At 36.9% G+C, this 10,523-nt stretch overlaps 1 protein-coding gene across 1 annotated transcript in view; it reads right to left on the bottom strand.

Annotated features, from left to right (window-relative positions):
- Positions 1-278: 278 nt before the first annotated feature.
- Positions 279-10,523, bottom strand: part of CUNH4orf33 (chromosome unknown C4orf33 homolog) — a 69,048-nt gene continuing 58,803 nt past the window's right edge. The window contains exon 8 of the mRNA XM_055317066.1: positions 279-297. The gene's annotated coding sequence lies outside the window, so the exon portion shown is untranslated. The remainder of the gene's footprint in view (positions 298-10,523) is intronic.

Raw genomic sequence — 10,523 nt, 5'->3', positions numbered from 1 at the left:
AGTATTTATAATGTTTAACAATGTGAATTTGCTTTTATTCATCTCACAAATAATTTTTTAGAAGATTTTTCTTTTTCTTTATCATGAGAGACACACACACACAGAGAGAGAGAGAGGCAGAGACACAGGCAGAGGGAGAAGCAGGCTCCATGCAGGGAGCGCGATGTGGGACTCGATCCCAGGACTCCGGGATTTATGCCCTGAGCCAAAGGCAGATGCTCAACTGCTGAGCCACCCAGGCATCCCTCCACAAGTAATTTTTGAGGACATATTATGTGTACAGCTTCTCAGTAGGTCCTAGAGAAAATTTAAAGAAATTGAAGATGTAATCCCTGTCCTAAAAGTACATATAATTTTTACAATCAGAAAGAAAAAATGTACATCTACAAATTAATGAATAGTTCAAGGAAACATAGATTTAGAACCAGATTAGATTACACAGAAAAGTAACAGAAACGTGGAGATAAATGTAACTTTGTAATAGTCAGAAAATGCTCCTGGGACTTGACCTTCACAAGAAAATACATATGCTGAATATAACTATCTTGAATAGCTTATTTGGAGTTTTATTTTGCCTACTTCAACTTCAAGTTTTTCCAAAGCTGAAAATAATGACATCAGTTGGTCAGCATTTACTGTTCACATTCCATGCTAGATGCTGACTTCTATGTATTCCCCCAAATCTATTAGAATATTGTTTTTACCGAGGTATACATTAAATGTTTATTAAGTGTTAATTAATCAATGAAAGAAACATTTCTTGTGAAACCACCATCTGCCTTTTTGGTGCTACATGTTAAAACCACAAAAGCAAGGCATTTCCCTTGCCCTCAGGTGATTCACAATCTAGCAGAAAAGAGAACTATAAACAATATAAGAGAAAATTGTGAAAAGTGCTTTAATAGAAGTTTGGGAACACAGAGCAGGAGGCTCCGGTTCTAATGGCGGGGAACTGGAAGAGTGGGGAGCATCTCAAAAACTTGACAGAAGTTACAGTTAAAGATGGGTAGGAACAGAAGAGGAAAGGAAACCAGTGTATTGTAAGTGGAAAAAATAGCATGAACAAAAGCAGAGGGTATGTTGAAAGCTGAAGAGAGATGTGAGAGCAGGTATAAACGGAGCATGCTGTACATGGTGGAAAATCGTGGCAGGGTAGAGGGGGGAGGTGATATAGTCAGAGAAGTCATGCTAGTAGAAGTGGGTGCAGATCTCAGGAGTTAACATCAAAGTTCATTTTTTTAATATTTTATTTATTTATTCATGAGAGACACAGAGAGAGAGAGAGAGAGACTGGCAGAGACACAGGCAGAGGGAGAAGCAGGCTCCATGCAGGGAGCCCAATGTGGGACTCGATCCGAGGTCTCCAGAATCACGCCCTGGGCTGAAGGCTAAACCGCTGAGCCACCCAGGCTGCCCAACATCAAAGTTTATGATGAAACTACGTGGAACTATTGTAGGGTTTTAAGCAGAGAATTTACTGACAAGGTTTATGCTTAGGAAGAATCACTTTGGAGGATGTTTAGAAGAACAAAAATACTCTAAGAAATTTTGAAGTCTTTCTAAAATTTATTTTTCTATCCCAGCTTCCCCTAACTGCACTGGTAAGCTTTCATTTTCAAAGTTATAGTCTTTATTTCAAATGATTCTTTTGAAACGTCTGAAGAGAAAAGGATTTTAAAGAATTGAACTCAATTCAGTAACAATGGAACTCTTTATTCCCTCTCTGCAGCATAATACTTCTTGAATGTCCTAGTGCTAGATACACTCATGCCTTCTCAATTATTCCTTTCTCATTATATAAAGAAAATTAACCAAAGTTATTCTGACTGAAGGAAAGAAAGCAAAATTTAGCGCCAAGAATAAATTACTGTAAGCACTGAATGCTATAGGTTTAAACAGCCATTTAGAAAACTATCCCATCATAAAAGCAAAGGAAATTTATCTGCACAAAAGTTTAAAACTCCATATATTCAATGGCATTATTGTTCATATTCTCAAATCATGTCTAGCTCTGAGCTACTTTTGCATAAAAAAAGAATTGGAACAATTTTAAAATGTATCGTGTTGAGGGTTTTTTTTCCCCCTTTCTTTACAAATAGATCATGTTCTAATATCTCAAAGTGGTCAAAGGCGTTCTTCTGGCAACTTGCAAATTTCAGTAAAAACATCAACTTTAGTAAAAATTCAAAGTGTCAGATAATCTTAATTGTGTAGGAAATTTTAGTTGTTTTGTTATATAGTTTAGAAATATCAAATTCCAACAAGAAAACTTATGGAACAAAATAAAATTAACATGCATGGACAGAAAGCACATGTTTTTTATTCTAGTATTCAAGTGTTCTCTGGAATGAAACTTCTTTTTTTAAAAAATGATTTTATTTATTTATTTGAGTGAGAGATAGGAAGAAAGAGAACATGAGCAGCGGGAGAGGGAGAAGCAGACTCCCCACTAAGCAGGGAGCCCACTGTAGGGCTCAATTCCAGGACCCAGGGATCATGACTTGAGCCGAGGGCAGACGCTTAACCAACTGAGCCACCCAGGCTCCCTGAATGAAACTTCTTAATGAGGTATCTATTTTATTAAATACAACTAGTATATAAAGAAAAGCTTAAGTGCAAATACAAAACAAAAACCTCACAACACTATACATGGCAGTTCTGGGGTATCCTTATGTTCAATTGCTGATGCAATTATGACACAGAACCCCCTTTGGCCTGATGAAGTTTTATTTTTTTGTAAAGATTTTATGTATTTATTTGAGAGAGTGAGCGAGAGAGAGAGAGCTCTCACACAACTCTTCCCTCTCCTGGGGAAGAGGAAGAGAGAGAAGCAAACTCCCCGCTGAGTGGGGACCCCAATGTGGGCCTCAATCCCAGGATCCAGGGATCATGACCTGAGCCAAAGGCAGACACTTACTGACTGAGCCACCCAGGTGCCTCTGGCGGGATGAAGTTTTAGTTTTAGTTTCTTAAATCAAATTTCCACAAAGGAATAATACATCACCTATAGTAACAGAAACATGTTATTTGGCCAAAAATGCTATGACTCCTGAAGGGCAAACACTGAATTTTTCTAAACTGGAGTAAGTAAAATTCTAAAAGTCAATAAAAGAGCAGACAATTTGTTTTGTTTTTTTTTACATTCCACATATAAGTAAAATCATATATTATTTGCCTTTCTCTATCTAACTTATTTCCCTTAACATAATACCTTCAAGTTCCACTCACTTTGTTGCAGTTGGAACAATTTCATTCTTCTTTATGGATGAGTAGTATTGCATTGTATATATACACTACAGTTTCTTTATCCATTCATCTACCCAGGGACATTTAGGTTGTTTATGTATCTTGGCTTTTGAAAATAATGCTGTGGTGAACATAGGGTTGCACATAACTTTGAATTATTTTTTTCAAATAAATATCCAGAAGTGGAATTGCTGGATCATATGGTAGGTTTTTTCCTTTTTGTTTTGTTTTTGTTTTGTTTGTTTGTTTGTTTTTGTTTTTTTTTTTTAAGAAAACTGCATACTTTTTTCCGTAGTGGCTGCACCAATTTACATTCCCACCAACAGTATACAAGGGCTCCCTTTACTCCACATCCTCACCAGTACTTGTTATTTCTTATCGTTTTGATACTAGCCATTCTAATATATGTGAGATTATATCTCATTATGGTTTTGATTTCCATTTCCCTGGTAATTAGTGAAGTTGAGCATATTTTTGTGTGTCTGTATGTCTTCTATGGGAAAGAAAGTCCCTCTGCTCATGTTTTAATTGGACTATCTGATTTTTTGCTACTGAGTTGTAGGAGTTCTTCATATATCTTGGATATTAACCTCTTGTCAAATATATGATTTGCAAATATTTTCTCCCATTCAGTATACTGCCTGTTCATTTTGTTGGTTTCCTTGGCTGTGAGGAACCTTTTTAGTTTGATGTAATCCCACTTAATTATTTTGCTTTTGTTGCCTTTCTTTTGGAGTCAGATCCAAATTAAATTTAGTGTTCCTGGTTTCACTGATCTGTTCTATTGTTTTTTTTAGTTTCTATTTCATTTATTTCTGCTCTAATCTTTATTATTTCCTTCTTTCTGCTGTTTTTGGGGTTTGTTTGCTCTTCTTTTTCCAGCTCTTTAGGTATAAGATTACATAGTTTCTCCAAGGTTTCTCTTGCTTCTGACTTTATTACTATAATCTCTCTTAGAACACCTTTTGCTGCGTCCTAAAGATTTTGAACCATTGTGTTTTCATTTTCATTTGGCTCCATGTGTTTTTCTATTTCTTCTTTGACTTCTTGGTTGATTCACTCATTGTATAACCTCCATGTATTTGTGAGTTTTTTCCAGATTTTTTTCTTGTGATTGATTTCCAGTTTCATATCATTGATATCAGAAAAAACACAATCTTTTTTTTTCTTTTCTTTTCTTTTTAAGACACAATCTTTTCAATCTTTTTCAATTTGTTGAGACTTGTTTTGTGAACTAACATGTGACCTACTCTGGAGAATGTTCCATGTGCTCTTAAAAAGAGATGACATGTTCTGACCATATTCATTAAGTCCATCTGATCCAATATGTCACTCAAAACCACTGTTTCTTTGTTGATTTTCTGTTTGGATGATCTATCCATTGAGATAAGTAAGATGTTAAAGTCTCTTACTATTATTGTATTATTATTGATTTCTTTATTTCAATAAATAGCTGCTTTATGTTGGGTAAATATTTACAATTTTTATATCTTCTTGTTGATGTGTTCCCTTTATGATTATATAGTGTCCTTGTCTCTTGTTAGTCTTTGTTTTATAGTCTATTTTGTCCGAGTGAGTATTGCTACCCCAGTTTTCTTTCTGCTTCCATTTGCATGATAAATATTTCTCCATCCTCTCACTTCCAATTTGTATGTGTCTTTACTTATGAAATAAGTAAGTGCCTTATAGGCAGCATATAGATGGGTCTTGCTTTTCTATCCATTCAGTCACCCTAAGTCTTTTGATTAGAGCATTTAGTAAATTTATACCCAAAACAATTAATGATAGGTACATACTTACTGCCATTTTGTTGCTTATTTTATGGTTGTTTTTGTAGTTCTTTTCTGTTCCTTTCTTCTCTTGTTCTCTTCTCTGGTGATTTGATGGCTTTCTTTAGTGATATGCTTGGATTCCTTTCTATTTTTGCATATCTATTATAGGTTTTTGATTTGTGATTACTTTTAGGTTCATATCATAACATCTTATGCATATAGTAGTCTGCAATAAGTTGATTAACTCTTGGGGCACCTGGGTGGCTCAGTGGTTGAGCATCTGTCTATGGCTCAGGTCATGATCCTGGGGTCCTAAGATCGAGTCCCACATCAGGCTCCCCACAGGGACCCTCTTCTCCCTCTGCCTATGTCTCTGCCTCTGTGTGTGTCTCTCATGAATAAATAAATCTTTTTTTAAAAAGTTGATGGTCACTCTTAACATTTGAATCCATCTAAAGGCACTAAATTTTTACACTCTCCCACACCCTCCCTTTTATGTAAATGATATCATACTTTACATCCTTGTATTATGTGATGATGGTGCCCATCAGCTCTTTTGTTCCCAGAGAAGTCTCCTAAAGATCCCTGCTCCTCCAGTGCACATTCTGAGATTAGGAAATAAATCTTCTTCTCAAAACTCCCTGTGCTTTTCAAACTGCTGCTTCTATGCTGTATCTGGTGGGGCTGTTTGTTATGCTGTCTCTTAAGGGCAGGAACTCAGTTTCCTATTGCCCTCCAGCTATCTCAGAGCTGAGCCTGCTGATTTTTAAAGTACTCAGAGTTAAGTCCCACAGATTGTAAAAACTTAAGCCCCACTGGGTTTCAAGCCCAAATATTATAAGGACTTGTCTTCCCAGTGCAGGTCTCCAGGTCATATGTGGGATCTATTCCTCTCTCTTCTCTGTGCTTGTGGTGTTCCTCCCATTTGTGGTTAGTTGTGCCAGGAATTTGGTTCCTGACTGGGTCTCTGATCCTCCAACCTTTTTCCACATGGCCTTCTCTCTACAATTAACTGTGCAGAGTCTGTTTTGTCAGTGTACAGGTGATTTTCTGGTTTAGTTGCTCTGATGTAGCTATCATCTAGGTGTCCCTGTGGGATAAGGTAAGCTTAGGATCCTCCTACTCTACTATCTTCCCAGGTTCCCAATGTTAAATCTTCACGCTGGATCGATCCCTTTATCATTATGTAATCCCTTTCTTTGCTTTTTATTATTATCTTTGTTTAAAGTCTATTTGGTCTAAGTGAAGCTATACCAGTTTTCTTTTAATTTCCAGTTTCATGGAATACCTTTTCCTATCCCTTCACTTTCAGTCTTGTGTATCCTTACATCTGAAGTATCTTGTAGGCAGCAAGGCAGCATATAGATTTTGTTTTTGTTTTTTTTTTATCCATTCAGGCACTTTGTCTTTTGATTGGAGAACTTGGTCCATTTACATTTAAAGTAACTTTTAATAGCTATGTACTTACTTCTATTTTGTTAATTGCTTTGTGGCTGTTTCTGTAGTTCTCTCTGTTCTTTTTTCTCTTGCTCTCTTCCCTTGCAGTTTGATGACTTTCATTAGTGTTATGTTTAGATTTTTTTTCTCATTATCTTCTGCATATGTATTACAGGTTTTTGCATAGTGATTATCACGAGGGTACAGTCACATATTACAGTCTATTGTAAGTTGGTAGCGACTTAGTTTAACATATTCTAAAACTATATTTTCCCCATCAACACTTTGTATTATATATATATATATATATTTCTTTTTAATTTTTATTCCTTTAAGTGTAAATGTTTTGTTTTTGATGTCACATTTTATGTTTTGTGTATCTCTTAACTACTTATTATAGTTGTAATTTTACTACTTTTGTCTTTTAGCCTTCATACAAACTTTATGAGTTATTAATGCACTATCTTTACTATATATTTACTTTTACCATTGAGACTTTTATTTCCCCCAATATTCTTATTACTAATTAATCAATTTTCTTTTCAGCTTAAAAAAGTACATTTAACATTTCATAAAGTCAAGTTAGTAGCAATAAACTCTAGCTTTTGCTTGTCTGGAAAAATTCTTTATCTTTCTTTCATTTATGAATGATAATCCTGCCAGGTAGAATATTTTTGGTTGGAATTTTTTTTTCTTTTTAACACTGAATATATCATGCCACTTTCTTCTGGCTTGAAGAGTTTCTGCTGAAAAATCTCATGGGGAGCCTTTGTATACAACAACTGTTTTTTTCTTGCTGCTTTTAACAGTCTCTCTTTATCTTTAATTTCTGACATTTTAGGTATAATGTATCTTGGTGTAGATTTTTTTGGGTCCATCTTATTTAGAACCCTCTGTGCTTCCTGAACCTGGATATCTGTTTCCTTCTCCAAGTGAGGGAAGTTTCAGCCATTATCTCTTCATATAAGTTTTCTGTCTCTTTCTCTCTCTCTTCGCATTGAGACCCCATAATGTAAATGTTATTCTGCTTGATGCTTTCCTATCACCTCTTAAGCTACCTTCACTTTTTAATATTGCTGCTCTTTTTGGATGAGTTCTACTACCCTGTCTTCTAGATTGCTGATCTGTTCTTTTGCTTCTGCTGTTGAACCATTCTAGTGTATTTTTCACTTCAGTTATTGTATTTTTCAGTTCCGTAACTTCTGTTTGGTGCTTTCTAATATTTTCTGTCTCTGTTGAAATTCTCACTGTGTTCACCCATTCTTCCCCTGAGTTCAGTGAGCATCTTTTGACCATACTTTGAACTCTATTGGATAGGTTACTTATCTCTATTTCACTTAAGTCTTTTCCTGAAGTTTTATCTTTTTCTTTCATTTCGAACATATTCCTCTGCTTCCTCATTTTGCTTGATTATATGTATTTCTATGTATTAGGTAAAACATCTACCTCTCCCAGTCTTGAGGGAGTGGTCTTTCATAGGAAATGAACTTGATCATTCAACTTTCCCTAGCCCTTGGTTGTCTCTTCAACTTTGGTGATTACCCAAGTAGCCTGATATATTCTTGATAAACCTCAGTTGTTGAAGGTGTGCCAAGATATGTAAATGTTCTGAAGGGTGGAATCTCAATCAGCACCTACTTTCAGGCTAATTGGAACCCAGATCCTCAAACAGCAGCTTCTAAGGAATACGGATACATACAGTCTCATAGGACTGCAATTTTAAACCTTGCTGGGCTCTAAACTAGGAGATCTGGAGGTGTACCCTGGCCAAGAGTTGCAAAAATCTGGACTTTAGACAACTGTATAAGCTCCCTTCTAGGAGGTACCTATGAGCTGTAGGGAGGGCAAAGGAGAATGCAAAGATGATGTCTCCCTGTCTAGGTTCTGGAAAGCTCCTCCATAGCTTCCAGATGTATGGCAAACCTAAAGCCTATCTCTCAGACTAAAGCTCTAGACCAAGTACACAGGCCTTTTTCACAGGAAACCTGGAGGATGTGTTTCACTCTATTGTTTGTGCAGTACCCTAGGAGTTGTAGCCTGCTGAGAACTGTCTTTTTGAGTGCTACTGTCCTGTGGAGTCCATGCCCAAGTTCCCCGTCAGGGTCAGGTGATCAAGGGGCATCCCTGGCTTTAGCAAGGCAGTGGGAGAGTGTTGATGCTAGGGCACACCCTCTGGTTTCAGCTAGGCTGAAAGAGCACTGGGGGAGATAGGGCACACCTGTTGGCTTTAGCAAGGCAGTGGTAAAGTGCTTTGACTGTGTGCATCTTCTGACCTTAGCAAGGCAGCGGGAGGGTGCTATGACTGCTTGTGACCACCTATACTTCCAAGGGAGCCAGAGAGAACAAAAATGGTACCAGATAGTGCCTCTATCAGCAGAGCCCCAACTATCCTCTGCCCCTCTGGCAGATGCTTTAAGATGAGTAAATGAATCTCCTTCCGTTATGGTCTAGGCACTTTTCAAACTGCTGCTTTCATCCTGGGTCCTGGGGCAAGTGAGTTCACATGTGAGCCTTTTATTTTTTTTTAAGATTTTATTTATTTATTCAGAGAGACACAGCAAGAGAGAGAGGCAGAGACACAGGCAGAGGGAGAAGCAGGCTCCATGCAGGGAACCCAATGTGGGACTCAATCCCAGGACTCCAGGATCACACCCTGAGCTGAAGGCAGACGCTTAACCGCTGTGCCACCCAGGCATCCCTTATATGAGCCTTTTGAAAGGAGTATTGCAGTTCCCTACAGCCTTATGGGTCCCTTGAACATTAATCCCATCAGTTTTCAAAACCAGACTTGGCTTGTCTCTCCAGCACAGATCCCAAGGATTGGAGTGCCTGGTGTGAGGCACACATTACTCACTCCCCAGAAAGAAGCTCTGGACTTGTGAGATCCCTCCCAATTTTGGGTCACAGCACTAAGGATGGGGATTTTGACAAGACCACATCTCTGCCTCTCCTAACTGTCTCAGAGAAGCCCCTTTATCTTTTGTTGTGGAAGACCTGGTCAGCTATTTTCAGTTATTTTTCAAAGGTAACTGTCCCATATGTAGTTGTAGATTTGGCATGTCTGTGGGAGGACGTGAGTTCAGGGTCTACCTATGCTGCCATCTCATAGATAGTTTTCTTTTTAAAAAGTTTTATAGAAAAATTATCAATGAAAAAAAGTAAATAAAATAAAATTTAAAAAAAAGAAAAATTATCAGTGATGTTCAAGTGATAATAATCACTTGGAAACCAAGTTGCATTAAAGTTAAGGCTGAGCTATATCAAATTAGAGAATTTCATTTCTAGATTTTCTCTTTGCATCTACAAGGGCAAAGAATTACAGAGAGTTATGCTATTATGGTGAGTCAACAGAATCAATGTAAATACACAATCTTGGTAACTAGGCTAAAAACTCCTTGCTATATCATTTGTTCAATTATAGACCACATAATTTATGTCCAGCTTTTTTCAAATAAGTACCTCTAGGGCAGCCTGGGTGGCTAAGTGGTTTAGCACCACCTTCAGCCTGGGTGTGATCCTGGAGACCCGGGATCAAGTCCCACATCGCGGTCCCTACATGGAGCCTGCTTCTCCCTCTGCCTGTGTCTCTGCCTCTCTCTGTCTCTCTCTGTGTCTCTCGTGAATAAATAACTAAAATCTTAAAAAAAGAAAAAATAAGTACCTCTATTCTCTACCTTGCCTACATAGACACTGCCCTTTGAAAAAACCCAATAATTTTTGTAAGCTTCTATAGCCATTCTTTATCCTGCTGATTAATAAATTTGAAATTATATTTTTCATATTTAATACTAGTACTGAGTTACAAATACCTTTTTAAGATTTTAATTGTAGATAAACAGAAAAATTATAAAATCAAACAATGTCACTCACCTTGTAGAAAGATCAACTTATTTTACACAGTGTATGAAGTGTCCACAAAATAAAATTTTATCTTTTTCTAATGAGACCTAAACATGACTAATAATTTATTTGTGATGAAATCACTGAGATTACTATTTTGAATTCAGGAAAATAGGCATATATGTGTTACTGATACAATGTCACTTTATATAGTAAAATGGTGAAGCT

The sequence above is a fragment of the Nyctereutes procyonoides genome, unplaced genomic scaffold (assembly GCF_905146905.1).
Source record: "Nyctereutes procyonoides isolate TBG_1078 unplaced genomic scaffold, NYPRO_anot_genome, whole genome shotgun sequence".
Classification (NCBI taxonomy): domain Eukaryota; kingdom Metazoa; phylum Chordata; class Mammalia; order Carnivora; family Canidae; genus Nyctereutes; species Nyctereutes procyonoides.
This window is presented reverse-complemented; position numbering and strand designations above follow the sequence as displayed.